This window comes from Mauremys reevesii, linkage group 15, assembly GCF_016161935.1.
Source record: "Mauremys reevesii isolate NIE-2019 linkage group 15, ASM1616193v1, whole genome shotgun sequence".
NCBI classification, from domain to species: domain Eukaryota; kingdom Metazoa; phylum Chordata; order Testudines; family Geoemydidae; genus Mauremys; species Mauremys reevesii.
Genome location: NC_052637.1, coordinates 24,069,016 through 24,085,521, shown reverse-complemented (window position 1 = coordinate 24,085,521; position 16,506 = coordinate 24,069,016). Strand labels below are relative to the sequence as shown.

At 48.7% G+C, this 16,506-nt stretch overlaps 1 long non-coding RNA gene across 1 annotated transcript in view; it reads left to right on the top strand.

The window, feature by feature from the left end:
- Positions 1 to 1,151: 1,151 nt before the first annotated feature.
- The window catches only part of LOC120383715, a 43,837-nt gene continuing 28,482 nt past the window's right edge, over positions 1,152 to 16,506 (top strand). The window contains exon 1 of the long non-coding RNA XR_005588505.1: positions 1,152 to 1,325. This is a non-coding gene — a long non-coding RNA (uncharacterized LOC120383715). The remainder of the gene's footprint in view (positions 1,326 to 16,506) is intronic.

Below are 16,506 nucleotides of genomic sequence, written 5' to 3'. Positions count from 1 at the left end.
CTCTTGTGAGTGAGGATGTTCCCTTTTCATGGCTTGGCCCTGCGGCCCAGGCCACTATTCAGTTTGCTCCTTCAGGAGTATCAAAATCTGACTGGACTGGCTGGCTGAGTATCGTTCCCAGCAGTCCTCTAATTCAAAGCTGTGCCATTCCCCCAGTGACTGGTAAGGGAACCCGGGCCCACCCACTCCTCTGGGTTCCAGCTCAGGGATCAAATCAGCGGCCAGGGTCTGCACTGTTCCAAAGCTTGCTGACGTTTCCCTGAGCCTTTTCTGGCTCCACCTCTATCAGTCTTCCACTCCACCACCCTTCGGGGTAAATCCTTTCCTCAGGACCTTCTACTCTCCCCCGGGTTTCCTCCTTTCCCCCTCTAAATCCAGAGAGTGACTGCAGCCTTCCACACTGCAACTCTTTTCTGCCCTCTCTTCCTGGCCTTATACCAGCCCCACCTGCTCCTGGGCTCCATCCTCCATCAGAGATTGCTTGTCAAGCCTAATTCTCCTTCAGGGGCTGCCTTGCAGGTTAACTGGCCCCTTCTGGGCCCCATTAACCCTTTCCCGGCTAGTGGGGGGTAAACACCCCATCACAAGGCATGTGAACAATAACCAGCTTTGATCAGAAAAACTTTGACATTTGACATTTTGCATCAGCAAATGCAGTTCCATCCATCATTGAAACACTTCAAGAAATCACGGCAATGGCGCTGAAATTTTGTTGCAGAGGAAAAAGTTCTGACAGGGTTGAAATGTCCCATGTTGACATTTTCACAATCAAAGCCTTTGATTTGTCCTTTCAAACTGATTGTGCACTTTGAAATTCTTTACCTTTTGTTTCATTTTCTATATTAGAATAGAATATAACATTTAAATAGTCAAAATCAAATGCCTCTATCAACCTGAAACCATTTTTTTTCCAGAATTTTCTTTTGCAGAGAATTTTCAGGTCTCGTTCCTATTGGAATGAAAACGAAGTACAACATCCGCCATGAAATGGAATGTCCATTCTTCTCACTAGCACTAATGTACAGAAGTGCTGAGTCAGACAAAGAAAGGGTGTTATGAAATCACAAAGGGTGGCTTCGTATAGAATCCTGCAACGGAACCAAGCTAGTGAAATGGCCGCCAATAACCCTCCAGAATCAGGAATGTAGGAATTGCCATACCAGATCAGACCAATGATCCAGCGAAGCTAATATCCCTCCTCCCTGCCACACTGGGCAAACCAATGGCCTACCTAATTTAGCATCCCTCTAGGTCAGAACGCTGCCTCATCTAGATCAGTATCCTGGCTCCAGCAGCGACCTGTAGCAGTGGATGTAGAGGAAAGGGTAAGCCTACATAATGGACAATGACACCTATGGGGGGAGTTTCATCCCAGCCCCTGTGGCTGGCTTATGCCCTGGAACATGCTGGTTGAAGTCCCTTATATGTTTTTCACCACAGCTCATGAAACGGGGGTGGTTCTCATTAGTCACAGAACTGTCCAAGCTAATGTCGCACGTTCTCTTGTTGTTGTGTAATGAGAGCTGGGAAATAAGAGCAGCCACAGGACCTTTTTCATCCCATTTGTTATTTTGTATTGCACCCTATTATGCCCCCTCCTCCCCCATTTGTCTCCTCTCTAACCTGCAGAATCCCAGCCTTTCCTCCTATGGAAGCCTTGAATCACTTCCTCCTTTGTTCTTTTCTGAACGCCCCCCTTTCTGTGTTGTGGTCAACCAGTCTTACGGACAAGAGCATCCCATTCATATATACGATGGCTTTAGAATACTCTCAGTATTGTTTTCCAGCCCATTCCATTCCTTATGCAGTCCCCCGTGTTCTTAAAGCATCCCAACTCATGGAGCAGAGATTTCCATTGAGCTGTCCAGAGGGCTTTTCCCCAAGAGGTCGTAGCGACCTTAGATCTGGTCTGTCAACACACTTGTCTCCTTGGAATTCCATTTAAAAAATGAGTTTTAAAAAAAAACTCTGAGCCAGATCTTGACCTGGTTTCAGGGGAGTGACTTCGATTTACAGCAGCTGAGGATCTGGCCCTGAGTCAATACAGTGCTTCTGAATGTGATGGGCTAAGAGCCCTCGGTTTGACTGCAATCTAGTACATGCAAGTGCTGTGCAAGAAATACACACACATTGCTCAGCGCATCGCGGTCCTCAGCCCTGTCGTCCCAGCCCGGGAGTTCCAGGCGTCGAGGCTGCCATTCCTGCTGAACTAGATTATGGATTTGTGATGGGAACAATAAGTTGAGCTGAAGATTTAGACCCCAGTCTCCAATGCATTTAATGTGCATTCATCACCTCTTGCACAGCTGCCTTTGAAATACATTAACCCTGTCAACCCCCCAGCTCTCGCCCGTGTTTCATTGCTGCGTAATGCAAGCAGAACTACACGCTCAAACCAACAATGAAGTTTAGAGCCTCTGACCTACGCTGAATCTGAAATGAATGTAAATGCCTGACACGAACATCCTTGAGGCGCTTTAAATGTCTCATCTCTTGCTGCCTCACGGGGGAACTTTATATGACCCCAGCTGCTCTGCAAACCCCATTCTCCTCTCCCTACGGTGGTAAAAATGTCCTTTGTCTCCATGGTCCCGGGTGTGCTACTGGCTGCAGTTCTTTAAGGGCCTGATCCTGCAAAGTGCTGAGCATCTGCCACTACCATTGGCCGCTACAGGAGCAACTGGCACTCAGCATCTTGCAGCAGGTGCTCTGCCTCTCACAGGAGCAAGCCCTACATGGCCAATGCACCTCAGTGAGCTTTCACAGGAGAAACAGCCTACTCTGGGTAAACACAGCTCACAAGCACCACCATGTGGCCCAGGAAGGGACTACCAGCTGGCTGGGCTAGAAGTTGATCAAACTCAAAAAGCTAAATAGTGTTTTCTAAACATTACGTATTTTTTTATATTCCCACTATAATTTTGGAATTTATGAGGTAATTATTGGACAAGGAAGATACGGTTTTCTCAGCACATATGGCAAGACTATTTACTGCTGAGCGCAGTAGAAAGTCATTAAAATAATTACTTTTATGATATGACACCCATTAAAGAAACTTTCCAAATAGCCTTTTTTCCCCATCCCTCTTTGCAGCTCCTCACCATATTGTTGTTGTTCTCCTGTTCAACTGGCTGTTTTATTGGATTGTTCAGTTTTAATAGGCTGGCAGCTGCAGGCCATGCTGAAATTCCCGAAGCCAATTTGATTCAAAAGTGTCCTTTACAGCTGAACTGGTTGCTGAGTCCTGATTAAATGTTGCGCCTCTTCTCATGGGATGGGAGGAGGCGGATGGGAAAAGAAGCAACAGAGAAGTCTGGAAGGAGACGTATGAGAACCCAGGGCAAGGCACATTGTAGCAGCAACATGCCTCTGAATCTGGCCTCAGACATGGGGCTTACAATTGTTTGACAATTGGCTATATGCTTAGATATTGCACTGGTGGGAGCTATAAACCACCCTAGGTGAGATTAGATAGATAGATAGATCTGAACTCCCTCTGACAGGAGCAGGAGCGATTTCAGAATTGTATCCACAAACCTGATGCACTGACTCTGAAGGAGAATGCATTGTGCAGGCACTAGCAGCCACGTCCGCCCCTGAGTCGCTGCTGTTGGTGCTGAGCAATCTGAATGCACACCCGGGCAAAAGCAGAAAGGGATGTGGAATACATTTAGGAAAATGCAGCCTAGGCACTATGAAAGAGGAAGGGAGAGGGTTGGTAAACATGTGCACGACCATCCAATGGATGATAGCCATACAGAGCTCCAAAAGCAGGTGAGTCATTTGCTTACATACAGCAGTGGTGGGGAGGGGTGTGTGTGTGCAGACTGATATGGGGCAGACTGATAGGATGTTGGTGAGGAAATCCTAATGGAGTCAAATTATGGACTGCAAAGTGATACCCAGCGAGATGGTAGTGCTGCAGCAGAAACCTCAAACTCCATGTGGCAAAGATTGCAATGGCATGTTGGACAAGGAGGGAACTAAGCTCAAAGTAAGCAAAATTAAAGTACCCTTTCCTGACATACTATCTTCACCAGTGCAAGAGATAAGTTTGTGCAAGCTGTAAAGGATACATGCATGGAAACAGATTTGGCTTCCGCTGACAAGGTGTGAAACCTCCTCAAAAGAATGTGGCTTTTGGCAGCAGAAGAGGTATGCAGATGATACTGGTGGGGGAAGACAGAGGGCCAGAAAGGAGTGGCAGTGGATCAGCAAAGTGCAGATAGCAATCCAAACCAAGAAAAATGGCAGGAATTAATGGAGTGGAAGTGAAAGCGAATACAAAAAGGCAAAGCGAGCTGCCAAGCGGGCAGTGCAGAAGGTCAGGGAGAGTGCCGAGTTTGTAAATGACCCGCAGCTGGCTGGCAAAAAGATCTATAGCATTACAAAAAGGAGACGCAAAGGGAAGGAGGATGGCATTGTAACCCAATTTGTAAATGACAATCGGAGGGGACTGCCAGTAACACTGGAACAAGTGAAAGAGAGGTGGAAACAATATTTGAGAATCTCTTGAGTGAGGCGGAGTTGCCAACATATGAGCCTAATGTGGCACCTGAGTCTGACAAAACAGAGGGGAGGGGAGAAATGCAGTCCAGGAAATGAAGAATGGTAAGGCAGCAGGATGCGAGGAAGTGACAGCGGACATGGCAAAAGTCTTGGGCAAGAGAGGCATAAAATGGACGAGTGGAGCGGTTAAAGTCATATGGAGAAACAAGAGAATTCCCGAAGACCAGTGGAAGTCTATCCTGGTCCCAATACATAAGATGGAAGCATCCATCAATGTGGAAACTATCGCGGGATAAAGCTATTGTCGCATGGGATGAAGGTCCTGACTGCTAGGATTAGGAGAATGCTGGAACCCCTCCTTAAACAAGAACAGTTCAGCTTTAGGAAGGGACGAGAAACCCCTGACACCTTGTCTGTAATTCGGCAAGGGGTAGGCAAGCAGATAGAGTACCAACAGGACAGCGTCTGGGCCTTTATAGACCTAGAAAAGGCATATGATAAAGTGGACAGAAGGATGCTCACAGCAGCGCTGAGGAAATATGGAATGTCTGAGCAGTTAATAACTATGGTGAATGGCCTGCATAGCAGAGCACCTAAAACAGTGAGCCAGACATGTTTTGAAACAAGTCGAGGGAAAGTCAGACTGAACCAGGGGTTGGCCCTGTCAGTGACTGGGACGTGAGTGGTATTAGTATATAGCCCTGTTTGTTAGCCTGAGATAGAATTTTGGGTTTGATTTCTGATACTTTTATATCCTTACTAATATGTGGGAACACAAAGCAAAGAGACTGTGGGTTGCATTTCCCATAACCAGGTGGGGCTTTTATCACAAAGAGAAAAGATAAGGAATAGAGCTAAAGCGTTGCTGGGTACAGTGGGAGTGTAATAAGCACCTATACAAGCTGTATACTTGAAGGACAGTCCTGCCTCAACTCCCCTACCGAGATAAGGTCAAGCAACCAGCTGGGATGGGTGAGGAGGATGGGGGTAGGGGTAAGGTATAAGAAACACTAAAAGCCAAAGAAATGCCTGTCCCTGATGGAAGCACATCCTCAGTCCCTACCCCTCCCATGGGATACAAAAGAGGTAGTGCCGAAGCCCTCAGAACCTCCAAAATGGAACATGACCATAAATTGTAAGGGGTGGGACTAGGGGGTATAATTATGCCTGCTAAGGACACTGGGAGAAAGGCTCAGCCAGCACATAGAGCTATGGACATGCTTGCTTGATTAACCCCAATAAGCATCGCCTTGCCTGCATTTTGGACTTCTGCTCTTCTGTTTTCTGGCTGCATGGCAAGAACCAGGGGAAGGTCAAAGGAAAAGCCCTTAACAGGTGGTCATGCCTAGCGGTTAGCACAGGAACCAGGTCTAGTAGTTAAAGCAGGAATCGGAGCCCAATCAGAGCTGGAGTCCGAAGCCAGGAATCAGAGCTGAGGGTTGGGGACCCAGTTACCTGGAGGCAGGAGCAGGGTTGGGGCCAAGGCAGGGACCAAGCAGTAGCAGCCCCTATAACAGCCATAGATGAATGCTCTGATCAGTCATTGAACTTCTGCTGGGCTTGAAAGCTGGTCTGCTGACCCTTCCCACCAGCCAGGCCATATAGCCAATCAGGCAGCCTACTGCAGGCCAGCTGTGCTCGTTAGGTTGCCCAGAGACTGGCTCTGCTGCAGGCCTCGGTTTCTGACAGGCCCTCAGGCCACTATTATTTATCAGATTGATGGATTGTGTCAGCAGGAAGATCCCAATGGGAAATGGTGAGATGCTGCTACATGCAGATGACAATAAAGGCATCCTCAGAAGAAGACCTGGAGGAAATTGTAAACTAATGGTATGACTAGCTAAGCTGGCCTAGGGTGACCAGTTCAAGTATCTTGATGGTTGGGTCATGGAAGATGGGATGAGCATGAAAGTAAGGTACAGTTCAGATTTGGGAGTGCTGGAAGAGCATGGAATAACGTCTCAGGGGTTGTGTATGGTAAGTGTATGCCACTGAGAACTGTGTACAGAACAATGATGCCCCGCACAGTGCTATATGCTGCAGCAGCATAGGTGATAAAGAGCTGGCAGGTTCAACGCCTACAGGTGTTTGAGATGAGATGGCTTCACCCCATAAGAGGAGCTACATTAAGAGAGAGAGACTTAAAAATGAGAGTATTAGGATGGAAGTCAAGGTCCATGATGTGGCTGACAAAATCCAGGAAGTGTGACTTCTTTGCTGGTTCGGACACATGCAGAGGATGAATGAAGGGGAGCTGGTGAAGATAGTATGTCAGGAAAGGGTGGTAGGAAAGAGACGCCAAGGAAGTGATGGCAAGCAGGTGGTCATTAGTGCCACATCTCACAGATGAAGAAGGCTGACGTTTGCATGATGACTCGCCCCCAGTAGCTGAGATAAGAGGAAGAAGTAGGCAAGTGCTTAGGCGAAACCAAAATGCTCTAAGAGAAACTCAAGCTAAAAATGTTAACTAGAGCTGGACGAAGAAAGGTGATTCCCTTTTGCAGGGGTTTAAGCTGTTTCAAAATGCAGTTTCATTCCTATTTAGAACAAAGCCCAAATATTTTGAAATTCTCTGTGAAATGGCAAAGAGCCCCAGCTCAGGGACAGTTCTCCTGCAGTGCTGCCCCACCACTGCGGACCCAGGGCTTCCAGGCTTTGGGAGCCTCATCAGCCCCCCAAATGGGCTGCCAATGGGCCGGGCAGGTGCACTGGCAGGAAACCAGGTGGGGTTTCTGTCAGAACCTGGCCAGGGTTCCCTCACACCTTTGTCAAAACTGAATTGTCTCCAGCAAACCTTTCCAATTTGACTAAAAGAAATGTTACATTGGCACCTTTCTGACCAGCTTTAATGCCACCAGAAAGCAGAAAGGCTAGACCTGAAGGGGTTCAAGCGACTTCCCTGAAAGGGGGCAGGTTGAACAATATCCTGAGGGGGCCAGACTTTAGAGTGATTTTATCCAGTAATGGCAGTTCCTAACCCAGAGATTCAGAAACAGAGACTGGCTGTGCCCAGGCAGCATCTCTCGCAGGCGAGCCAAAGGACACTCTCCCAGGCCAAGCCAGCTGCAGCCATGCTAAAGTGGTCCCTCATCTAGAAGCTGTTCATACATCACTGGCATGCACTATTCATCTCCCTCTCGTGGTTGGTCCCAGCAGCTACAACAACCTGCTATTACTCACAGCAGGCAGGAGCTGTACAGGGTTAAGAGGCTAAGGATTGTGCTTCTTGAGCTGCGGAGCCTGGGTTTCAACCCCGCAGATGACCTGGTGGCCCTGCGTCTGCAGCTAGTTTGTAATACTTACTGGGCTGCTTCTCAGAGTGGGCGCTGGTGATATGTGAACCCAAAACAAAGCTAGGCACTTGGTTTGGGGTGTGATCACCTCATTCTTTGCGCTCTAAGACTCAGATCCACAAAGGGATTTAGGCTCCTAACTGATTCTAATGGAAGTTAGGCACCTAACTATCTTTGTGGATCAGGGCCTAATGCAACCGCTAAGATGCTCAAGCAGACAGCACCCCCTGTAGGTTGGTGTGTCTGCAGGGGCTTTGCGTGTTCCCCAGAAGACTCTCAGCTCCAGAACTTTGACCTAACAGAGCCCAAATGTGCTGATCCTCAGGACACATCCCATGGCATACCTATTGGCCGCTCCCACCCCTGCAGGGGCGGGCGGAGTAGAGAACCTCCAGTCTTTGGAAAGGTGACAGTGGTGGTTGCAGGGGAAATTCTTGTATTGCTGTCTAAGAGGTGGTTTCAGATTTTGTACTGTGTGTAGAGTCTGGGGAGATTTAGGGCCTGCTACCTATTATGCTGTGACTCACAATGGAGGCAATCAGTGCTCTCTCTACCCCCTCTGCCCCATGGGACAGTGGGGCAAACAGAGGAGAATGCCCATTACCTGCACTGTTTGGAGAATTCACTATATAATCCTCTCAGGAGTGCATTAAAAAAACACTACTTGCAAATCCCCTTTAAAAGCCAGAGGCCTTCAGTCAACATACAGGTTATTCATACAGAATGCAGCATATTCAGTGTTTTATTCTGCTCTATGCACACCAACTCTTCAGGCCTGTTAAGTAGACTGGCTGTGTTTTAAGATCTGCTTCTCATACTGAAAAGGGGAGTTTTATTCCCAGATGGAAATTATTTTAGCAACCATGAGGGGAAGGTCTGCTTCTGCCTGTGGTGAAACAAAGTGGGTCAGGTAATATCTTTTATTAGACCAACTTCTGTTGGTGAAAGAGAGAGAAGCTTTCAAGCTACACAGAGATCTTCTTGGCACGTTTTACCACAAGGGGGCAGAGTTACACCACATTTCACACTGCCATGCCGCTGGTGGACTGGCCTGTGCAAGGATGAGAGAGAATAAATTCTGCCTAGGCAAGTGTGGCTGTCTGCACTGTGTACAGGGCCACACATGCTGCAACCTCCCTCATCAGGGCCCCAGCAAGACAGTGCTGTGGGCAGAACCTCCAGCCAAACTGTCCTTCTCCAGGGCGCTGCTCTCCAAGTCTGCTGCAAAAATCCGCACCTGCAAACATTCCTGTGAGATCAGCATCCACTGGCCACCCCATAGGGCAGGACCACTACCTTGAAGACAATGAGATGAACATAAACATAAGAACATAAGAATGGCCGTACCGGGTCAGACCAAAGGTCCATCTAGCCCAGTATCTGTCTACCGACAGCGGCCAATGCCAGCTGCCCCAGAGGGAGTGAACCTAACAGGCAATGATCAAGTGATCTCTCTCCTGCCATCCATCTCCATCCTCTGACAAACAGAAGCTAGGGACACCATTCTTACCCATCCTAGCTAACAGTCCATAAGTCCATTTATGGACTTAGCCACCATGAATTTATCCAGTCCCCTTTTAAACATTGTTATCTAGTCCATCATGTCAGCTGATGATCCTGGGCTGGGCAGGGCTGCAGGAGCCGTTGTCTCCTCTGGTTTTATTTGAGCCCATTTATTTCAATAAATTGCTCCGTTTGCCTGCTTTACCGTGGTGGTACCATAGTGCCACACCCCAGCTCTGCACCTAGATACCACAGGGCTGGGGGCCATAAGCCAGGGTGGCCACTCTGGCATTCCCAGGCACCAGACATTCTGGTACTTCCGGGAATGGCATGGGCCTACCCCTGCCAGCGTGACCTCACACACATGGACCAGACGAAGTCACCCACAGATGCCATTTTGAAGGGTGCGCCTCTCCGCACGATGCATGAGGTCACACCAGTGGAGATGGAGCGGCATGCTCATCAAAATGGCATTCCCCATCCTAGATACCAGACAAAAGCAGATTTGGTTTTGTCTCAGTACTGGACAGGGGACAAACCACCTGGAAACTGGACAAATGGCCCGCCTACTCTAGTCATACCCAGTGATGAGCTGCCAAAATCTTAACAACCAGTTCCCTACCGGGTCTTCGGTGGCACTTCGGCGGCGGGTCCTTCAGTGCCGCCGAAGACTCGGAGTGCCACCCGGTGAGTACAAGCTCCATGTGGGTTTTTTTAAAGTCATCTCTGCCGGGGCCCCATCGAAACTGTTCGAATTGGGCCCCGCACTTCCTAAAGCCAGCCCTGCACATCAGGGTTGCAAAATTGTATCGGTGGCCGGGTAGGGACCCATCCGACCCCCACCCACGTCCTGCCCCCGACTGCCCCCCTCAGAACCCGCAACCCATCAACCCCTCCGCTCCTGTCCCCTGACCACCCCCTGCCAAGACCCTCCACCCTAACTGCCCCCCAGAACCCCACCCCCTACCCAACTCGTCCCACTCCTTGTCCCCTGACTGCCCCAACCCCCCATCCACCACCACCCTAACAGACCCACGGAACTCCCACACCTTCCAACCCCTCCCCGTTCCCGTCTCCTGACCCCAGAACCTCCGCCCTCTCCAACCACCCCCTGCCCCTTATCCAACCCCTCCTCCCAGCCCAGGCCCGGCCCGGCCCCCTTACCATGCTGCTCAGGGCAGCGTGTATGGATGCTGTGCGGCCCGCTGGAGCTTGCAGCCCCACCCCCTTACTATGCCGCTCAAAGCGGCAGGAGCTGCAGAGCTGCCCAGGAGTGGTCCAGAACGCTGGCGCCGGTGGTGCGGCAATCTGAGGCACTGCGAGAGGGGGAAAGGTGCGGGAGGGGCCGGGGTAGCCTCCCCAGCCTGGAGCTCAGGTGGGCTGGACAGGACAGTCCTGTGGGCCGGATGTGGCCCATGGGCCGGAGTTTGCCCACCCCTTTAACAACCGGTTCTAAACCGGCTTCTAAATTTAACAACAGGTTCACGCGAACTGGTGCAAACCGGCTCCAGCTTACCACTGGTCATACCCAAATCAAATAGGGTGACCAGATGTCCCAATTTTATAGGGACAGTCCCGATTTTTGGGTCTTTTTCTTATATAGGCTCCTAGTACCCTCCACCCCATCTCAATTTTTCACACTTGCTGTCTGGTCACCCTAAACCAAAGAGAGTTCACCTAGCCTGGCACACTGTCCTTTTATCATCTCAGGTGGCAGTAGTGGGATGCAGGAATCACTGGTGAAATTCTCTGGCCTGTGCCAGGAAGGAGGTCAGACTAGATGATCATGAAGCCTGAAGATTTGTTAATGTAAACAGCTACAGTCTTGTTTGTTAATTCAAAAATGGAAGGCAGTTTTTGCTCAAACATCCTGGAAAGTTTCAGCCTCAGAAGAGAATTTTGAAGGACTTGAAAGTGAAAACAGGGTTACCGTTAAAACTGAATTGCAACCGTAACTGGAACTCTCAGGACCCTATAGCTTGTCAAAAAGGTTTTTTTGAGGAAAAATTGCCTTATTATTAATTATTATTATTATTTGCATTAGACTAGTGCCGAGGAATCCTAATCACAGCCCAGGCTCTCTTGTGCCAGAGCTGTATAAACCCAGAACAAAAGGATGATCAGAAAAGATAGAAAGGAGGGGCATGAGTGGGGGCAAAAATAAAAAACTGGACAGAGAAATGGAACTTTTTGTTCTGTTTTGCATTTTTTCATTAAAAAAATAAAAGAACTCTGTAAAAAATTTCAAAATGAAATGAAAAATGTTCATTTTGTTTTTAAAATGTAGTGGCAATTAATTAGAATTTTTTCTATTAGCCTTTATAGAACCTATCATATGTAGCTGGAGGGGGCGTTAAATATCTGGATTTTGAACTGCAATACATAGTCCCTGGTTCACCTGGCTTGGTTCCCTCTATGCACTGGTCTGGCATGTGGATTGTAAGCTCTTTGGGGCAGGGGCCGTCCCATTGCTTTGTATGTCTGTACAGCATCTAGCACTGCAGAGTCCTTGTCCATGCCTGGGTCTCGTAAGTGCTATCATAATAATAAAACAATCTCATTAGAGATCTCATGAGACTTATATTTGTCTTGCCCCAAATTACTCTTCCGCACACCCTGGCCATTACACAGTATGTTGTCCTCCTGGCTGCCGGGCTCCACCCCAGAGGAGGCTGCGTTTCAGTGGGGGAGTGATTCGTTCTTGGTCAGGCTGAAAGAAGGCTATGTCCGTGCAAGAGAGAGGAAAACGTGGAGCCTGCACAAAGCTCCTGGTAAAAACCTGTCATACAGAATGACCAACTGTTTCTCTTGCTCTTACAAGGGCCTGTTATTCCTGCAGCAACAATGCCATGCATTGCACCCAAATGACCCTGCCCCCTTAGCTAGGTGCTGGCGAGCACAGAGGCCCTAGCAGCCCTGCCAGGAAAAACAAGGTTCCTTCAGCCATTCCTAACATGGGCCGCAAAGTTTTAAAAGCTGCCGGAGCTGTGTGAGAGTGGCCAGGCTAGCCAGTGGGGACCAAGCAAACTGCACTGTGACCACATCCAGGCCGACTGCCAGAGCATCGAGTCCCATGCCATGCCACAATGGTGATGGGCATATTAAGGATACAGACAGGGAGACACACGTAAGAATGGCCATACTGGGTCAGACCAAAGGTCCATCTAGCCCAGTAGCCTGTCAGTGGTCAATGTATTAATACAACTGGTGGAAATCCTTCATGTAGAACATTTTCCCGCCAAAACAATATGGTTCCCTCAAAACCTGTTTTCACTGGAGAATGTCAATTGTAACAAAAATTGTGCAGTTTCCTGTGGGAAACATCGAAGGGGAAATTCTCATTCTGAATCAACCTTTCGAAAGGCAGCAAGAATGTTCCTTTAGTGTCAACAACATGTTATTTTGTTTCAGTTTAACCCCAGCCTCCGCTGAAATAAAAAGACATTTTATGTCAAAACGTTGAAGGGAAGCAACAAAATGTGTTTTGACTTAAACTATCGTCTCATTTAGGTACTTTTGTAAACTGAAACAAAACGCCAGTTTAAGTTAAAGCAAAATGAATGGTTTTGTTTCCTTCAAAAGGTCAATCCAAATCCAAAATATTTTTTTCCAACATTACCAATGGTGGATAAAATATCAGTTTTCTGACCAATTCTAGATGAGCCAGAAGACTTTCAATAGAGTGAAAGGATGGTCCTAACGTAGGCCTTGAATCTCTGCCCTGCCACAGATTTCCTATGTGACCTTGGCCCTCAGGCCCAGCCCCTCAAAGGTATTACGTGCAACCGCCCCATTGAGACCATTAAGGATCTGGGTCAAGCCTAGGTGCTCAGGCTGTTGGACCACAGAGGGCATGTGAGACAAGGCGCCTCCCGCCTCAGTGCTTTGTGTGTGGCCACTGCCCCTCAGGATGTGTCCTGCCACAGGACAACCCCACCTGTTTTCAAGCCACACGAACGGTTGCAGTCCTGGGCACTGCACACGTTTGTGTGGCAGATAAGCTTGTTGGGCCCATCTCTCTAGTTGTGCGACTGTTATAAGCTCTTTAGGGCAAGAACCATCTTTTGGTTCTGTGTGTGGACAATGCCTAGCACAACAGGGTCTTGATCCATGACTGGGCTCCTAAATGCTACTGTAATACACCTGAGAAATAGCAATAATAAGGTACAACCAGACCCTCAACTATGGCTGGGACCCCAGGACCTACTGTAATACATCTAATAAATTACAATAATAATGTACAGTGCCTAGCACAGTTGTGGCCTGGGTCCGTGGCAGGTACTTCTAGGCACTACCATAAAACACCTAATAAATAGCAATAATGCACAGCACCTGGTCCATGACTGGGACTCCTCGACTACTGTAATACTATTACTACTAATAATAATAAATGGTGACCATTTTGGAATGCTCCTTCATTCGCCCTGGTCCAAATCCTGAGTTTCTTACTCAGCTCTAATTCAGTCTTTACTCATTCAGAATTCCCATGCACTTCAATGAGCCAGGGCTAAGTAAACTCTGAATAGGGTTGCCAATTTGGGTTGGACACATTCCTGGAGACTTCATCACAACATAATCTTTTAAATTAATCTTTAATTCCTGGAGACTCCGGGACAATCCTGGAGGGCTGGCAACCCTAGTAGGGACTGAGTACGTGCAAAGTAAAGGACTCAGGATTTGGCCTCAGGACTTGTGTGCCATTGTATCTCTGCCCATCCCCTTGCTAGATTAGCTCAGATTCTCAGCAGCCAAAAGCACCAAGTGAATGGAAGTGTGAATGTTTCACCACTAGCCCCTAAGACAGTACATTCTGTTCACAACCTGCTAATCCCCTAAGCCACCTTCCTAACTGCATCCTCAGGGCTTGGCACCTTGGCTCATGTTACCAGCACATTAGCAGAAATGCTTGTCCCTGGAGGAACTGCCGAGGTCCATCAAAGGTTGCTAGTGATGTCACACTTATTTGTATAGCCTCACCCATCATTTTGGAAAAGGAAGTGAGTGAGGCTGGGAGACTTAACCATGGCAGACTGAGGCTTGGCCATGTGATGGAAACAGCCAGGCCCAACATAAACCAGCAATGCAGGTGCAAAGGGGTGTCACCCATAATTTCAGGACACAGGCTGGCTGGTGCATGTGCCTCTCTTCCCTGAGACAGATCTGCTATTGCTCACACAGCTGAAGTTAGGCTGTGTGAGCTCCATGCAGAGCTACACCTCAAGAAAGCAAAATCCTTCCCAGATCTCCCACAACACACCGTTACAGAATGCAGCATGCTCCTTTGCATCCAGCCCAATCAGCAGCCCTCACCTCTCACCATCTCCTTTGGTGGGGTCTAGTGCCCCAATGGGCATTAGCAGAGGGCAGTCCCCCATGCTCAGGAGACCATACAAGCACAACCTTACAATGCTCCCTCTCGTACCACTTCAGCTGTGAGGACTACCACGGTGCCCAGGCAGCGGGGACTGGCTCCACACTCTCCACCCATTGGCTCTGATAGGAAGTAGGCTTTAAGTGCAGTTCCACTCCCAGTCAGTACCAGACCCGGCCCAGGGAAGCTAATGATTCAACCAGCGGACCAAATTCCGTGATGAATCCTGGTCACATGCCACCCGAGGCATGTTGTGCATATGCTAAGAAGCAGCAGCACGCACCTGCACCTGGATTTCTGGTCCGTGGGTTCTTCTTGAAGCTGTCTAGCGTAGGAGGAATACCTAGTAGTTAAGGCACTGGATTGGGACTCAGGAGACCCGGGTTCAATGCTGAATTTGGCTGCAGACTGCCTGCATGACCAAGTCACTTCACCTCTTCTGTGCTTCAGTTTCCATCTGCAAAACAGGGTGTGATGGAGTGTCCAGCCCCCACACTAAGGTTAAAGAAGTGGTGAAGCAGTACTGGGCCAAGGCCATGTCCCTCAGCAGCTGTCTAGGGAGGGCCAGGGAGCTCTGGCAGTGGAACTGGAGGTGCGGCGGTAGGGTTGAGGTAGAGGACAGCAAGATGGCAGAGAGGCTGCAGCCACAGAGGCAGAGCGAGCCATGGGGCAAGGATCAGGACTATAAGGCCTGGACAAGAGGCCAGGGCCTGACCAGGAGGAAAAACTGGACTCAGAGAGAGCTAGGAAGCACCCCCCTTGGGTTTAGAAATGGCTGAGACTGAAAGCAGAGGATTGGGGCCATGCCCCAAACTGAAAGGAAAACAGGGACGGTGGAAGCAGCCCAGGGAAGGCTGATCTCAAGTAGCAGCCAGAAGGGACTGAGCCCCCATTGCCTCTCCTCACCTTGGACCAGGCCCAGACCTGGTGGAGAGGGTGAGTCCGGGTACCCCTATCCTTCCTTCCTCCCCCAGCCTACTGAGAGACCTGGAGGGCTTGGGCAGAGGAGGGAAAAGAAACTAACTTGGCCATTGGGCCCCCTGAGGCTACCCAGGAAAGCTCATCCCGAGACCTGGAGACTGTTTGGCTGCAGCCTGACCACTACGCCTGCTGGCCCCTGAGCAATGCCCACTTTACAGGGATGATACTTCCCTACATGGCAGGGTGGTGCGAGGCTCCAACCCAGTAACAATTGTGAGGTACTCAGGTGATACGGCAGTGGCACGTACGTGGATCAATTTTGTGAATTCACAATCTAGCCCTGTCATAAACAGATAGTTAAGGGTTAAGGGCTCTTTTACCTGTAAAGGGTTAACATACAGTACCTGATGACCACCTGACCGAAGGACCAATCAGAGATAAGATTTTTTCAAATCTCTGTGGAGGGAAGCTTTTGTCTGTGTTTTCTTTGTTTGTCTCGAGAACTCTTTTGAATCTAAAAGAGACCAGTCATGTCTCCAAGTTCTCCTGGAGTAGTTTCTACTAATTAATAGTGAGTATTAATTAGAAAGGCGAATTAGTCTTATGATTTGATTTCTATATTTGCAATTGTGTGTTTGCTAAAGGAAATTCTTTATTCCTGTTTGCTGTTACTTTGCTTTCATTGAGAAAGAAAGGGGGGGAGGGGGATTCTCTCCAGAGATTGATACAGTTATACCCTATGAGTGTCCAGCTTGGGCTCATAGAGATTCTGTATTTTCTTTTTATTCTTAATAAATTCTTTTCTTTTCTTTGGACTTGGGTAATTCCTTCTCTTGTGGAAATTCAGGGGAAGGGGAGGGAGGAAGAGACAGTTCCTCCTGGGTTTGATTCAAGCAGTTTGAATCAGGT